Source organism: Hetaerina americana, unplaced genomic scaffold, assembly GCF_022747635.1.
Source record: "Hetaerina americana unplaced genomic scaffold, ioHetAmer1.1.p SCAF_60, whole genome shotgun sequence".
NCBI lineage: Eukaryota > Metazoa > Arthropoda > Insecta > Odonata > Calopterygidae > Hetaerina > Hetaerina americana.
The window spans coordinates 2,754,587-2,773,012 of record NW_027287206.1 but is presented as its reverse complement, the minus strand read 5'-3'; positions in this window follow the sequence as shown (position 1 = coordinate 2,773,012).

Here is an 18,426-nt window from a genome sequence, read left to right as displayed (position 1 = left end):
ACCAAACGGCCCTTACTTTATGAGCATGCCTCGTACAATAGCCAATGGTTTAAAGCCTGTTCCTTAAGTGATATAGATAACAAAAAGTGACAAAATAAATATAGAAAATATTAAATGAAAAAGAAAATATATACCCTTAAGGTTGCTAAAGATGGAACTTCAGCCTTTTCAGCGCCAGACTCATCAATATCAGGATACCTCAGGGAGGGGTGATCGAGATTGAAAGGCAATGGATGATGCTGTCTCTGTAGCTGCAACTCACGGCTAAGAGCCAAGGCTAGCCTTTAAATGAAAACCAAAAAATTATTGATAATCTTCATAGGAAAGACAAATTTTAACCAATATTATTGACTGCATCTCCAAATAATTGCTTTCATCATTCAGACATGAGAAAATAAAATTCCCATAATAAAAAACAACAACCTTTGCTTTCTCATTACACCACCCACTCTGATAACCAGAAAGGATCTTTAAATAACATACCAGTAAAAAAATTCAAGTTGAGCATAAGTTGATATGGTTCACATATTATGACAATCAATGCAAATACATTTTACATAAGAATACCAGAAATAAAAAGAATGTAAGCAGTTAAAAAGTGAAGAGCACCTCATACAAGGTGTGATAAAAAAAAAGACAAACTAATTTTATAACTTGTTTATTTTGACGGATACAGCTTAATTGAACTTGTCGCCCACAAAGTACATGCCTTGGCTGACGACACACCTTTGCCAACATTTCTTCCAGCACTTGAACCCTGCCTGTTAAGCCGCCTTAGGGATCCTCTTCAGGTCTGCTGTACAATTAGTTTTAATGCCCGCAATAGAGTCGAATCGGTGCCCTTTCAAGGTTGATTTTAACTTTGGAAACAAAAAAGTCTGATGGAGCCACGTCTGGAGGGTACGGTGGCTGTGGGATCACGGAAGTTCCAGTTCTGGCAAAAAACTCTGCCACAATCAGTGCCGTATGAGCCTAGTTATCGTGGTGAAAACACCACGCATTGTTTCTCCTTTTGTCCGGTCTCTATTGGCTCACTGTGACCCTCAGCCTCTTCATAACCTTTAAGTAGAAATCTTTGTTGATGGTTTTGTCCTTGAGGGATGTATTTGTAATGAATCAGCCCCAGCCAATCGAAGAAACACACCAGCATGACCTTCACATTGGACCGCAACATGCGAGCTTTCTTTGATCACGGAGAATGAGGACCTTTCCACTGAGAAGACTGGGCCTTTATCTCAACATCATAACCGTAAACCCAGGTGTTGTCACCGGTTATGATGGTTTTAAGAAACTCTGGGTTGGCATTGGCTCGATCCAGAAGTTTCAGAGAAATATCCACACATTTTTGTCTCTGTTCATCAGTCAGCACCCGCAGAATGAATTTTGATACAACGTACGTCATGCCAATAATGTCTGTCAAAATTGTCTGACAGGAGCCTAACTAATGCTCATGTCCTCAGCTATCTCCCTAACAGTTAAACGGCAATTTACCCGTACCAAATCGTTCGCCAATGTGACATGGTTGGAGTCTGTCGAAGTGGAAGGCCACCACATTCGCGAATCTTCATCTGTTGAGGTTCTGCCTGATTTCAAACGACTGTACCATTCAAAATACTAGCTTCGACTCATAGCTTCATTAACAAAGACTTGCTGAATCATTCCAAATGTCTCCTTTTTCCAAGTTTGAAACAAAATTTCATGCACACACGCTGTTCCTCTAGCTCCTTCATTGCTGCCATTGCATGCAGTGGCGAACAGGTTAAGACACGTACCAATGCTGCTGCATAACGACTGGACATAAGCAAACATAAAACATCTCACTTTGGTTGTCACATGTGTATCTAGATGGAGCACTGTCTCTCGTCTCGATCCATTGAACGGTTTGCGCAGAATAAAATCAATCCGGTCTATTTTTGATCACACCTTGTATTTATGTAAAAATTTTAACATTATTTTATTTAAACTTTACCTCTAGTTATATCTCAATGAGTTGATTTCAACATCACCAAATACAAGCTAATGTTTCACCATTTCTGGAGTTGACAATGACACCTATAGTGAGGAAGTATTTATGGAGATATAACAATTTAAGTGATACCTTAACGAAACTTGAAGATGAGGACTTGAGTGATGAATTTTTAAATATGAACCATATTTTCCAACTATAATTTGGACCTAATATAAATGTCACTGATGTTTTCTAACAAAAATTTGATACTTTTTATCATCATACAAAAAACACCTCATTTAAAAATTTCCTGCTCATACAACCTTATTCCTCCTACACACCTGTAGAGATGTCACATTATCGTAGCAACAAAAACTGACAAGTGAACATCCCCGAAAAGATTTTCCTAAATTTCACTGTATTTACTTATAAGTTTAATTTCCAAAGAAACTGTGGGAGATGCCGTAACAGTAACTTTTAACGGAGTCATCCGCTAATATGTATTTCAATGCAAAAATTTCAGAGTGTAAAAATCATTCACCTTGACCAGGATTCGAACCTGGATCTCTCAATGTCTGGTCGAGTGCTTTACCCAGTTAAGCTATCCAGGTGTCCTCTTAGAGTTTAAGAGGATGCCTTGATAGCTTAACTGGCTTAAGCACTTGACCAGACATTGAGAGATCCGGGTTCGAATCCCGGTCAAGGTGAATGATTTTTACACACTGAAATTGTTGCATATAAGTTTAAACATTCTCAGATTAACAATGTAGTCATTCATCAGAATTTATTCATTTTCACTAATCCAAACACTTGTGAAAAATAATAAGTATGGGACATAGAAGAGAAGTATACTAAAAAAGTAGAACGTCAAAGTAACATGCTAAAAAATGTGAAATTAGTTTTATTGAGTGTTTTCGACAAATTTCTGCCTTGGCTCCTAAAATATAATTGGTAAAAGACAATTAACCATTATAATACATAGGCAACTCCAAATCAAATTGGCAAGAATTGATCTTGCAAATTTTCATTCTTTTACATTGTACATCATAATTAACTTTAAAGAGAACTATGATTTATAAATGTAGCAAATATCTTAATTTTTGCGAAATTCACAGTATTTCTGTATTTAAACTGTTGATGTTTCAAGTATTGTTGAAATAGAAACTGATCTGTGGCGCCGGTAGAATGTCCACTGTCGCCGGTTCTCCGGCTGGCCACCAGAGGTGTACTTCCTATGGGCGCCGAGCGAAAACGCTTGACTCATGACCAGAGACACGAGGACGATAGTTAGCGCACGGAGCCCAGAGAGACAACCACGCTGTGCCTCCGCGAGCCAAGACAGCCAACTACGCTCTGCTACCACGACCACGTGGCTGCGTTTGCAACGCGCCCTGTTTCTGTATTTACAAGGAAATAAACTGAATTTCCAGCAGTCTGCCGAACTGTATTTTAGTGGACCTTTTAGACGAGCCACAATTGGTGACCCCGACGTGATCGGCAGAACGCTAATGAAAAGATCACACCGTATCGCCGTATTTGGTCCGTGCCGTTAAATTTATTTTTGTACGTCTCGCGAGTGTTGTGTCAGTGCCTTGTTTTTGTATTTAATTCTTCCGAAATATCGTGTGCATCATGACCGACCACGTGTCTGACTCGGTTGCCGTTTCTGCCGAAGTGGACCGCATTTCGGTACGTGTTCCGCCATTCTGGCCCGAAAAGCCCGCCCTTTGGTTTGCGCAAGTCGAGGGCCAGTTTAGCCTAGCCGGTATAACCCAAGACTCCACCAAATTTTGGTATGTGGTCAGCAACTTGGACAATAGGTACGCCCAAGAGGTGGAGGATTTGATAATTAGTCCACCGAACGAGAATAAGTACAGCTGATTGAAAGAGGAGCTTATTCGTCGATTGTCGGCTACCACAGAACAAAAAATTAAACTGTTGGTAGAACGCGAGGAAATGGGCGATAGAAAACCATCGCAGTTCCTTCGGTACCTACGAAGTTTGGCGGGAACCACAGTGTCGGATGACTTCCTTCGATCATTATGGCTTACGCGACTCCCATCAAACATGCACGCGATTTTGACGGCACATGAAGGGATCAACTTAGATGCGATGGCGGCCCTCGCCGACCGCCTGAACGAGGTGGTACCACGTGCATCGGAAGTGATACAGCGTCTTCCGGAAGTCAATCCGCCATTGCCGCCAACGGGCTCTTGTTCCGGTTCGTGCTCCGCCATGTTGGCAACCCTGCTGCACCGCATGGATGACCTGACGCGCCAGGTGGCATCACTCTCGGTTTCCCAGTCTCAGGATCAACGGGATTGGTCCTCCAGAAGACATCGGTCGCGGTCCCGAAGTCGAAACCGCAGCAAATCCAGCAGGGGTTATTCGCCTCGCCAGCGTCCCGATTCCATATGTTGGTATCATTGGAGGTTTGGCGCCGATGCGCGTAAGTGCATTTCCCCTTGCAATTTCGATCAGGAAGACGCGGCTGACGACCTTAGCCCTATATCCAGCCGCCTCTTCGTGTCCGACGAAACCACCAAACTCCTGTTTTTAGTTGATACCGGATCAGATTTGTGTGTTTTTCCACGATCCCGGATAAAAGGGCCCCGGCAGAAAACAAACTACGAACTTTATGCGGCCAATGGATCTGTTATTAGCACATATGAGTCCATTGAATTGAAACTGAATTTTGGTCTCAGGCGCGATTATGTGTGGGCATTCGTGATTGCCGAGGTTACGAAGCCAATTGTCGGCGCTGACTTCCTGCGGCATTACGGGCTATTAGTCGACATGAAGAATAAGCGGCTCATCGATGCCGGCACTACGCTTTCCGCACCCGGCAAAGTTGTTCCCGGCCCATCCCACCATGTGAAAGCGGTTGCGGGAAATTCAAGATACCACAGCATCCTTGCGTTGTTTCCGCAAATCACGCGCCCCCCTGGAATCTCCACTGAGCCGCAGCACGACACGGTGCACTACATCCGTACCACTCCCGGACCACCCGTCGCTTGTAAGCCCAGACGGTTGGCACCCGATAAGCTGATAATTGCGAAGAAGGAATTCCAGCTAATGCTGCAAACCGGGAAAGCGAGGAGATCAGAGAGTAGCTGGTCTTCACCCCTGCATTTAGTTCCCAAGAAAGATCCAGAATGGAGACCGTGCGGTGACTATCGAGCCCTGAATGCGGGAACCATCCCAGACAGGTATCCCGTGCCTCATATTGAGGATTTCTCACAGACACTGTCGGGTAAGAACATTTTTTCGATCGACCTTGTGCGGGCATACAATAACATTCCTGTTAATACCAGTGATATCGCCAAAACCGCAATTACCACGCCATTCAAGTTATTTGAATTTCCTTTTATGGGTTTTGGGCTTCGCAATGCAGCACAAACATTTCAACGATTTATGGATAACATTTTGCGCGATTTTCCCTTTTGTTCTGTGTACATAGACGACATTTTAGTTGCCTCGGAATCAGAGGAACAACATGAACAACACCTCCGGTTACTGTTTGAGTGTTTAAAAAAGCACGGGGTGGTCATTAATACAAGGAAGTGTGTGTTTGGAGCAAAGGAGGTGAAGTTCTTGGGGTATGTTGTGTCATCGGAAGGAACACGGCCGCAGCCCGAGAAAGTGCTAGCCATACGGGATTTTCCGTTGCCTAACAGTGTAAAAACTCTTCGCCAATTTCTTGGCATGATCAATTTCTATAGACGGTTTATACCGAAGGCCGCCTTGCTCCAGGCCCCTTTAAACGAGTTATTGAAAGGAAATGTTAAGGGAAAAGACCCTATCGAGTGGACTCCTGAGTTGCGTCAGTGTTTCGACGCTTGTAAAGACGCCTTATGTGGTGCTACGCTCCTGTCCCACCCTGAACTCTCCCTACCCCTAGCAGTGTTCACCGACGCCTCCGACTTTTCTGTGGGTTCCGTTCTCCAACAATGGGCCGGGGAAGCTTGCCAACCCCTGAGTTTCTTTTCGAAGAAGCTCGACAAGGCCCAAAAGAAATATAGCCCATACGATCGCGAACTTCTAGCCATTTATAAGGCTATATTACATTTTAAACATATGTTAGAAGGCCGCCATTTTGTTATTTATACGGACCATAAACCCCTAACATACGCCTTCAGGCAAAAGATGGCAAAGTGCTCTCCGAGACAATTTCGGTATTTGGACTTAATCGGCCAATTCACCACAGACATACGGCATGTTGCTGGGGAGGACAATGTGGTGGCCGATGCTCTGTCAAGGGTAGAAGAAGTTTCGCCCGCGATTGATTTCGCCGCCCTAGCAGAGTCGCAAAAGACCGATGAGGAGTTGTTATCGCACCTACGATTCGGGAGCTCTCTTGATTTAAAAAAGATCCGCCTTTCGGAAACCGCAAAGGATCTCCTGTGTGATGTTTCCACTGAGAGCGTGCGCCCCTACGTGACACCCCCATTTCGACGCTGTGCATTTAATTCACTACATAGTTTGGCACACCCTGGTGTCAAGGCAACTATGAAACTGGTTACCTCACGTTTCGTTTGGCCCTCAATACGAAAGGATTGCCGTGAATGGGCAAAGCAGTGTCTACAGTGCCAAAGGTCTAAAGTAACCAGACATGTTTCCTCCCCCTTAAAAGAATATAGTGCTCCGTCAAGGAGGTTCGACCACGTTCATTTAGATATAGTTGGCCCCCTCCCACATTGCAGAGGTAATAGGTACTGTTTAACCTGCATTGACCGCTTTTCTCGCTGGCCCGAAGCCTTTCCTTTGGAAGATATCACGGCGGAGAGTGTGGCGCGAGCTTTCTTTTCAGGGTGGATTGCCCGCTTTGGAACACCTGAACGGGTAACAACGGACCAGGGGAGGCAGTTCCAAAGTGCCCTTTCCCGGTGTTTAACTAGGCTGACCGGTACTACGCATCTTTCCACATCCGCATATCATCCTGCCGCGAATGGGATGGTCGAGCGACTTCACCGGCAAATGAAGTCCACCATACACTGTCAGGAAACGCAGCAATGGGTGGACGTGCTCCCAACCATTTTATTGGGACTGCGTGCATCATGGAGAGAGGATTTGGGAACCACGGCCGCTCATCTGGTATATGGTGAACCGATACGCCTTCCGGGTGAATTTTTAGCTCCCACTCCCCCACCAACTGTAGAGGATGCAACTTCCTTTGCCGAACAACTGGCCAAGCAGATGCGGAGTTTAACCCCACAACCAGCCGTACATCATGGCGGCAAGAAAACTTTCATTTTTAGGGATTTGGCATCAACTACGCATGTTTTTGTACGACATGATGCTGTCCGGGGCCCGCTGCATCCTCCATATGATGGACCATACCGTGTCCTTCAACGGAATGCAAAAACTTTCACGGTGAAGATCGGGGACCGTGAGGCTAGCATCTCCATAGACCGATTAAAGCCAGCCTATGTCGTAGCAGAGGACGTCTCACGGGAAGCACGCGCAGCTCGGACCTTAACTGCTACACCAGTTGTACCACTCCGAGTACAAGAACCTTCTGGGCCCCAAGAGCGGCGCGTTCATTTTGCAGGGCCACCCCAAGCAGAGCCAGTGCCTCGACCACCAAGATGCCCACCTTCAGAGCACGCCAGACATGAACTATGTAGGCACACCAGCCGGGCAGGAAGAAGGATCAACTTTCCCTCCCATCTAAGGGATTTCCAGTTTTAATATCCTTGCCCTGATTTTTTATTTTTTTTTCTTCTCATTTTAGATACCAGGGCTAAATTTTTTTTTTTGCCAAGGGGGTTATGTGCCGCCGGTAGAATGTCCACTGTCGCCGGTTCTCCGGCTGGCCACCAGAGGTGTACGCCCTATGGGCGCCGAGCGAAAACGCTTGACTCACGACCAGAGACACGAGGACGATAGTTAGCGCACGGAGCCCAGAGAGACAACCACGCTGTGCCTCCGCGAGCCAAGACAGCCAACTACGCTCTGCTACCACGACCACGTGGCTGCGTTTGCAACGCGCCCTGTTTCTGTATTTACAAGGAAATAAACTGAATTTCCAGCAGTCTGCCGAACTGTATTTTAGTGGACCTTTTAGACGAGCCACAGATCCTACTCTCTACTATGTCATATCACAAGCATTTTCCTCCGTTTGGTGAGTATATTGCTCAGAAGAGTTTGCACTTTTTGAAACAGTCCTGGAACGATTAATCCTGAATGCTCATAAGCTCCTAAGTCAAATTTTTAGAAAGTTCTGAGAGATAAATGAGCACACTTGTAGTTGTGGTGAAAAAATCACTCCCAGCTCCTCCAAAGTTTGGGCGGTTTTCACCAGATTCCCTCTCTTAGGTGACTCATAACCCCCAGGTAGATTGACTGTCTGGCCTTCAGGCATATATTTGTGATGCACAACCCCCTTTGTATCGAAAAAAAGTCAACAACACCTTGATATTTAAGCAAACTTGTCGTGCTCTTTTCGAGCAGGGGATGATTCCATAATCCATTGTGAAGATTCCACTTTTGTTTCCAAGTCATATGCATAAACCCATGACCCATTAGCTGTTATGATCCTGGAAAAGAAGGTTTTATCCTCTTCAGCTTGATCAAACAATTCCTGACAAGACTTAAATCAATGTTGTTTCCGGTGTGCTGTCATCAGGCAAGGCAGGAATTTGGTAGCACTTGATGCATCCTCAATTTTTCAGTCAGGATTTCATAGCACAACCCAATCGAGATGACACACTCCTCTGCAATTTCCCTGACAGTCAAATGTCAATTTGCAGGAATGAAATCGTTCGCTTTCTCGATGTGGGGGTCATCAAACAATAATAATGGTTTTACGGAAAGCTCGTCTTCCACTGATTGCTTCCCCTTTTCTGAGCAGGGTAAACCACACATAATACAAGGTATGATTCATTGCATTCTCACTATAAGGCTCGGTAATCAACTCATCTGATTTTTTGCCGCACTCCATGAACACCCCTTCACTTAAACAGCTGTAGCTAATCAACAAAGTGGTTGAAGGGGGTTATACAGGAAGTTTCTGCAGACACAGCACCTTTGATTGGAGTAGTAATATTTAGGGGAGGCGACCGACAGCTGAGGTGATTTGCGCCATAGGGGATGGACATGAAAGGATTAAGGGTGAAGAGAAACCCAGCGTCAGCATTAGCCTACTCTTAACGAAAGGCGCCAAGGGGTCCGCAGCTTAACGTCCCGTTCGACGGATGGCATACTCACTCAAAGTGCCCTCCAAAAATCACCTCAAGTAGGGATCAAGATACCTCTGAAAAACATTCATCACCGCCGGGATTTGAACCCGGACCCTCTGGGTGAGAAGCCAGTACAATAGCCACCACACCATATCGATCCCCACCTTTGATTGGATTACGAAAAATAACCAACTGGAGGTGCCCTATTCATAAAGTTAGGGAATCTTTTGAACAGCCCTCCTAACCTATCCATATTGGTAGTCCATATTTTGAAACTCGTGCCATTCAAAATAAACTTTGAAATTTTCTAAAGTCCCTTAACCCCTCAGCGCGGTTCTAAGTACATGATATGTTGCAGTCGGTAAGCCATATCCGTGGATCAACGTATGCCAAACACCCCAATCCACTCCCTCGGTTTAGAATTTTTTTCTGTGGCGCCATTGAATTTTTTTAATATATATGGTTTTCCCAGGCCTCATAGATAATGAGTCTTGCTAATTGTTCTGTTTCATCCACATGAAAAGGCACTCTATAAGGAAGATAAATCTATGAAGTCCATCGTTATGAGATAAGCGAGTTCTTTGCATTGACACTTTGTCCTCAGGCTCTGTTCGTCTTTATTGCTTGATATGATTTCCCTATCTAATTTCTCTGGAACCATTTGTACATCATTCTTCCTGTCTGTTTCGTCATAACAGCAGGGCAACAGCATAACATGGCAAAAGGCCTTGCCATTGTCCATAGCCTCAGTTGTTAGATTCCTTTCTTCAGAAAGAGAAGTAAAAAAGCTTTGTACATCATGCCTGTAATGGATTCCATAAAGGATAAGCTTTTTTTGAGTGAAGATAATATAGAGAATTTAGTTGAACACCTGGACGGAGAAAGAGAAGTGATTATTGGATGTGATAGTGAAAGTTCAAGTGAGAAAGATTGGTTGAGAGGCACTTAGTTGAAAAGATACAGCTGACCGAGAAGAAGTCCAGGCCTCAAAGAAGATGTCCGGTGTGCTCTACACGAGGTAAAAAGAGGGATACAGTGTACTGGTGCCCTGACTGCAATGCAGGCCTATATTCAGGGGATGGTTTCAAATTATATCACACAAAACTAAATGTTTAGACTGGAGGTTTGAAACTTAAAGGCGAATGAAAAAGTGAAAACATAAGTAAAATTTAGACTAAATAGAATAAGCAATTTAACATTAAGTATTTTTTTAATTTTAGAATAAACATTTTAAAAGATATAAATTATTTTCAACAATGCTGCAACAGGGAGAGATTTAAAAAAAATTAAATACTGCGAGTAGGGCTCACTTCTTTCCATGACCATATGGATTGTGATGCAATTGTGAACCTCAATTCCCCCTCAGCAGCACCTCTCAAATATATTAATGTATTATTCAGCAGTAAATTATTTACTACTTTATCTTCTGAATGATTTTGATATTATATAACAAATAATGGATTTGCTTACTTCACCATTCTAATAACAGTCAAATTGGGATGTAATACAGATCCAGAGGTAAAGGCTGTGCAGACTGTTACGCCATTGCTGGTCAGGAATGCATTAAAGCAAAGTTCCCTTAAAATTGCTAATTCCTAAAGTAAAACACAATTAAAATTACCTTGACGTGGTTTGGAATATCGCCATGGGCACACCAGGCAAACTTCTCTGAGCGAAGTTTGATAACTCAGTCAAATCTTCTCTTTCGAGCCGCCAAGCAGATGCACATGCCTGCATACTGCTGAAAGCAAAAAGTACTCTTAATACCCTAAATAATAGTCCGCAACATTCCATTATTTTTACTAAAAGATACTATATATACTAGATGCCATGCTTGCTTATTGATCATGGATTTTTTTCTGAAAATAGCCAACTTCATTCTGTACTGTTTTATTCTATAAAGAGGTCCCTGCATTGATGGACACACACAAGGCGAGATGAAATCAAAATCAAGTGTAAATGGCAGGTAATAAATATTTCTTTAATATTCATTTATTGAAATTATTCTCTCATTCCTTTTTCTTTTTTCTTCTCATTTTTCTTTCCTATATGCTCCTCTGGCATTGCTCTCACATTATGTCAAAAACAACCAGTTACAAAATCATTCCATGTACCCTAAAATGCTTGCATCCACCCTCAAATGATTGTATACACACATGGGCAAGTGCTCTCCCTCAGAAATGCCATTTCGTCAGCTAATTAAAAGCCTACCACTGGCTATTATCATTTTTGGACCATTTGTATATGATACTTTGCTGGCCCTGGTTGCATTGTGGTAACATCCTCGGTCCTCTAACCCAAGGGTCGTGGGTTCAATTCCCATCTGGGTGGGATTTTCCTCTAATTTGGTGTTTGTTATTGTCTCCATTGCCATTATCGTTAATAGCCCAATGTTAAGGCAAAAAAGTGCTATTTTCAGACTAATGGTAGAATTAAATAACTTTCATACATAAGACACTTACAGTTATTAATAAAACTCTAGACCCCAAAATAAGCACACTCAGCAGTGGTGAGACTCTGACCCCCTCTTTTGAAATCAGAGCAGGAGGAGCCACCATCTAGTATCATTAAACTCCAACTGATGGAGTGACTCTGATGCCTCTAGTTTAAAAGAGTTATCCATATCTGCTGGCTAAATAATGTTTTGCCATAATTTGCAATAAAAGAATTACCCATTACCTTAAATTTGAGCCTTAGAAAAAATTCTTTTGTACTTTACTCCTATGCTCTGCACAATGGAATGTGATTTGTATCATCTTTATTGGAATTGGAATAAGTTCCTTCTAACTTTAATTGGAGTGCTATTACTTGAATTACTCCACCTAATTCACTGTACCTAGTAAAATGATAACAAATAACCGTCTATTAAAATTGAATGATGGATTTTAATGATTGGCTTTTTTCTGGTATTACTTCTACCAGAGAGGGAAGTTGGACCCAATTACTTGAACTGCAATTTATCTAAAGCACAAAAAAATACCACAAATGTTTACAGTTAATTATTGCAGAGGTGACTGAAAATTTTAAGAATGACAGCTTTATCAAACCAAATTATTCTTTGCAACATAAACAGCAGAACTAATGCATAGGATACCATTATATTTCATACATTACACCATTATATTTCCTCACACAAATGCAATTAATAAAATATACTGGGTAGTGCATGCATGCAAAAACACTAAAGCATGAAATCTACAAGAATTACAATATTCCTAAAATTTAAGAAATGTTGGGCAGCCACCTCCTAATCAGATAGATGTGGTATAGCTCAAAAACAGGATGTGAAATGGCTATATGGGTGATAGATAGATGGCAGGCATATGAGGGTGATCTGCAAAGTTTTAGGCCTGATGATGAAAATGACTTTGCATTTTCCTTTAAATTTTATTTGTCAACATTATCAGCTTTACTATTAATACATTCCATCCAGCAATGTCCCAGTGTCTAATCTTATCTCTGCAAGTGCTGCATAGTACGTGTCTACAGCCGCAATCGCTTCTGGTTTGAGTAAAAAACATTGGCAGTGAGGACATTTCTGAGTTTTCAGAAAAGGTGCAAGTCCAAGAGAACCATCTTCGGGGAAATGGGTGTATGGTCCAGCACTTAATAGTACAAATCCCTCAATTTTCCCATCGTCAAGACACTTTTGTGGTTGGGTGCACCGTCCTGATGCAAAACAGTTCCTTTCCTCTGCAAGTCAGATTTTCTTTCATGAATTTTTGTGTCATTTCATTAGAAGGGTAGAAGAGTACTCCCCAGTCACTGTTCAACCTTTCTCAGGAGAGACAATCAACTAAATTCCTTCTGCAACCCTAAAACCCAGCACCATGACCTTTCCAGCCGATGGCACGTTCTTTGCCCTTTTTGGAGCTGAAGAACTAGCCTCTATTCACTGCATGGATTGCTTTGATCATGGTGTGTAATGTTCAACCCATGTTTTATCCATTGTCAATTATTGATGCAGAAAATCATTCTTGTTCTTCAAAAAGTGTGCCAAACACTCTTTGGAAAGTGTCATCCAAATTTGTTTTTGATGCACAGTAATCATCAGCAGAACCAAACTTTAGCAAAGCTATGTCACATCGCAACTTTTTTTTGGATAAGTTAAAATGGCCATTTTCAAAGTTACCCATCAAAATCTCAGCCTAGATTGAGGAAAGAGAGAATCCCATCATGAAATCATTATATAGTTTCTTGAACATAAATTCTTTCACCACAAGTTGGAATATGTGGGACAGATGTAGGATGATCCTTGTTTATACCATTGTTCATCAGAATGTTTTCAGTTAATATTAATCGTTGCAAAGTGGGAATACTTGGAAACAGTTTTTTAATACTGAAGGAAACTGAATAGGCTTTTGGTGGAATGACCATATCTTTAACTTTGGCAGTCATTTCTAAGGATGTTGTGATTTCATATTCCGGTGAGAAGTTGGTGAAACTTCTAAGGAGAGCTTAATCTACTCACTTGCAGATATGAAGAGGTAAACATGCTCAAAATTGTGGGTCTAGACAGTCTTGATTGGTTTGGGCAGGTTGTTGTTGAAAATTGAGGGAGGGGGGTAAATCAATGTTTAAAAACTTGATATACTTCTGCCCATGAAAAAAGTGTTAAAACTGCTTATATTTAACTTTTGTTTATTATTTTCCTACTTCAGTTTTCAATGCACAGATTGATTTGCATCTATGCTGTGCTTTCAATTTTGTATCCTCAATGGAATGCAATGGAAATAATATCCGTTGCATATAATGCAGAAAATATTCTCCTACACTCCTCTTCTTGCTATTTTCCCTAACATATTACCTTCTGGTATAGGTTTTACTGCTCCATCATGACGCATATGGTGAGCAATAACTTTGTTTTATGATATACTTCCAGATTTGATGATCTTTTCTGATTCTACCAAGAACCTCTTCATTACTAACCTTATCAATTCATTGCTTTTTCAACATTTTTACTACAACACAACATTTTGAATGAGTATCGTATTATCTTTTCTCCAGCCCCTATTGTCCTATACTCCACTGACTGTTTGCTTGTTTCCTTGTATTCCATCTCACTTACTTTTCCTTCATGTAACGATATTAATTCTTTTTGAATCATTTGAAACAGTTTAAGTCAGCAAGTATAAATCCAATAGGCAATTTGCTAACATTTTTCATCAGCACTATGCACCAACATTTCAACATGTCTCCTGGTATACCATTTACTTATGCCATGTGGTAGCTTTCAGAATCATGTAGGAATTAAAATAATGATAAAGCACATCAACACCATTGTTACAATTCCAGACAACAATAGTTTCATGCAACGTGTTTAAATATCTATGTCACCAGGCCATCCAATATAAGGTCAAATTTTTGCATGCTGTTGTTTTCTTCCTTCATGCAATGCATTGGCAGCCATGGAAATAAAAGGTTATCAAGTATTTCAGTGGCAATCATCTTGACAGCTAATGTTGAATAGACACTTCTGAAGGAAGGGATTGTTTTGTTTATTATTACCTTCCATTAAAACCTTATTACTTAAAGCTATAGCGAAAACAGTTGGGAACATCATAAAAAATCCAAACGCTGGTTTTCAGATGATTGCAATTCCAATGGGTTTGAAGTGGGAATAGTTTCAACTGACAGCACACTTTTTACATTTACTCATTCTGTAATTATAACCTTATAATCATGATGGCTTCTCCTTACCAAACATGTACAAGCTATATAAGATTTTGTTTCTTTTATGGTTAAGATTTAAATGATTGAACCGAGATTCACTTAAAAATATATTTTCTTGGGCAACAAAAATTATATAAAAATAAACCAAGCAAAACATAGTTCCTAAAATTTGGCAAAAATAACTACATGCAAAAAAAGAGAAGCACAGAATAATAATAAATAAGACCATGAGAAAACATGGCTTATCAATTCGTATAATTAGGTGATAAAAACTCTTCATCAATGCTCACCAGGATATATTAACATCCCTTAACTTCCCTTGCAATCCTCTATCTTCTAAAATTCTGGAGATGTCTTCTTCCTCGATGATACTAGCCTCAACGATTTTTTGGATACATGCAAGCTTGATTTTTTTCACCTAAAATTAAATTAGAAGAGCAGAGTTAATCAATTCCACATTTTTCAAACAAGAATATTTTAGGTATAACACTCAATTACACATGCCCTCACACATAATTGCATCAATAAACAATTTAGAAACCACTGCATTCCCATTCTGACCTACAGATAATTCAAATTATTTGCCAGTCAATAACTCTATTTTAAACGGAAAAACACAAATGAATCACAGAAGGTATATGGATGGGATTAAAAATATCCATTTTTTTAACACAACCATTTGAATGAAAAAAACACTCATTTGCCACCATATGCACACTCGATAAAATATCATCATACATTCATCCATTGGAGTAAGGGTGATAGATTAAACCAGGGATAAGGATTCAGAGTGATAGTTGCAACACAACCAGTTAATCCAGTAAATTAAGAAGTGGTGCTTTCCCAGCACATCAAGCGTAAATTTTCCTTTTGGGTCTTCCTCCAGGTCATAAATCTCCATTCTGGTTGGTGTTTTAATGCTCGACTTGCGTATCAAAATATTGACCAGGATGGACGTTTGACTAGAAGGAGAACTCATAAGGATTTCTACTGGCAATTCAATATTTGAAAATAATTAAAAGAGAAATAGTATACATATCAACTAATACGATTAACTAATCACATTATAGTAGCTTTAGGAAGAACTCTGATGACACACCTGAAAACAAAAAATAAGAATATAGCATCCATTAATTTCCAATGTTTACAACTGCTGAACAAACCATCTTGAAGTGTGGCAAATACTAAATTTCATTTCAGTTTGATTAAATGACCAAGTAGGCATTTGGCAATTTTAATTTATGAGCCACCAAGAAAATGAATTCCACCGTCAACATAACTGCTTGTACTGAAAACTTTCTGACCTCAACATGAGGATGGCAACACTCTTCAGCAAAAGTTTTTGGGGGTGCATTTGTGCATGTGTTAAAAGGTATTCACCAAATTTTCAGTCATGTTCGACACTCAGTTATTGTTTGACAATCATTTGGGTGAGTTGTTGTAAGGGTTCAAGTGAAAATGGAAAAATTTTAGTATCAAGCGGTCATTAAATATTTTTTTGAAAGGCAATACTCCAATGCATATAAGAGACAAGTTGGACATTGTGTATGGGAGGCAATGGCATCCAAAATGTTCACCAAATGGCACTGGAAGACCGTCACATTAAGATTAGAGAGATAGCAGAGACTATGGGTGTATCGAAAGTTTTTAATATAATGACTGAAGAATTGGACATATGTAAGCTATCTACAATTTGGGTGCCACATTTGCTCACTTTGGACTAAATATGCATTCAAATGAACATTCTCAAGACCCTGTTTGAGTGGTTTAAGTGAAGTGAGTACAGATGAAACTTGGATCAACCACAACACTCCAGAGAGGAGAGAAGGGTCAAAGCAGTATCCTGCATAGGGTGAACCTGCTTAAAGAAAGGCAAAGACCGTTCCATCGGCCAAGAAGGTGATGGTAACTGTTTCTTGGGATAGCCACAGAATGGTGTCAATCGATTATCTTCAAAATGGCAAAACAATAATAATAAAATATTACGCATCATTACTTGAAAAGCAGAAGACAGAAATTGCAAAAAATGATCGCATTTGAAGAAGAATAAGAAAGTGCCTTCCCATCAGCACAATACACCTGTTCATACTTTGGTGGTCGCCATGGCTAAAATTCATGAATTGCACTTCAAGTTGGTTGACCACTAGCCATTAGTATTCACCCAACCTGGCCCCCAGTGACTTTTACTGTTTCCTAACCTTAGAGATTCTTTTGATAGATATTTGAATTGGATTAGGAGGTTATCATTGGTGTGTGGATGCACAAGGTTGCTACTTTGACGACTTTTGAGTGAGTGTATGAATTCTGGCAATAATTTTCTTTTAAATGACCCAGTCTTACTACTTTTGGAACATACCTTGTATGTTGAAGAATAAGAATATCTCATTAATTTGTTTGGTCAGAAATTGTTCGGACAACCAATGTACAAGTACATTAACAGTAGCATTATAGTTGCATATGCCATCCTTATAGTCATACTGGTGAATGTGTCTCTCTACATTTCTTTCCTAACATTAACAAGCATTACATAGAACACTTTCTCATGATAAAATGGGTAAGGTAATTCAGAGCATAATTAAATTCTCTGCTAAAGCGCAAAATAGTATCAGAAGAAATGAATTATAACCATATTCTATGAAACTAAACTACATTACTTAAAGGCATGACCATGCATTAGCAAAAGCACATGCCAAATCACAGAGCAAAATAGGTTTATTTAACTCATGGTAAGTATGGAATGGGTCAAGTATGTGGGAGAGGTATCACCTTTCACCAGTAAGGAATAACTTTCATGAATACTGACTGGTCCTCCCAACACAGGAGAAAGCAAAGTAAACTTATAGCATATCCTTCAAGACCATCTGTGTATGGTGAGGTACCACATCCTGTCCTGGGTGACTCTAATTGGAACGTGTATGGCAGACCTAGACAGGGACTTAAATGAAAATCCCTAGCATTTCAAGACAGCATGTACCAGTACCTGCATGGCCAAAGACAGTAACAGATGGCAATTTCTAGGCACATCTGTACCCATCTAAGTTGCATAAGATGCCAGTAATAATAATAATATTATTTACCCAAGAATCAATGTGCAACAGCAATAAAGGACACCCAATAAAAATAAAAATACAGAGAAGCATTCATATGCAGAGAAAAAATTTGCATTTTTATCATATATACTTAGGTTATATTTTGCACATGTCATATTTTACCATAATAAATTCATACATACAGTAATCATTTTCCTTGAGATTTTTTAATTTGTATTCTGAACCAAGTGGCCATTTTATTTATGTGGTAATTTATTAAATAGGTTTGGTCCCATTGACTCTGAACCTAAGCTTGCAGCTTTGGTTTGATTAAATATGATATGCAGGTTAGACTGGGTTCTGGTATGGCAAATATGGTAGTGAGTTGGGTGAAAATCTGGCAAAATTTGTTTCACATGTTTCTATGGTTATAATGTAAATGGAGGTGATAGGAGTCCAAGATTTTGATTTGGAGGCTTAGGTGCAATGGGATACGAAAAAACTTCTTTTGCAGTTTGAATAAAACTCAAGTAAAAGGAGATGAGCCCGAAAAGAATGATATCATTTGTAATATAGGAGTTAATAAGGCCATAGT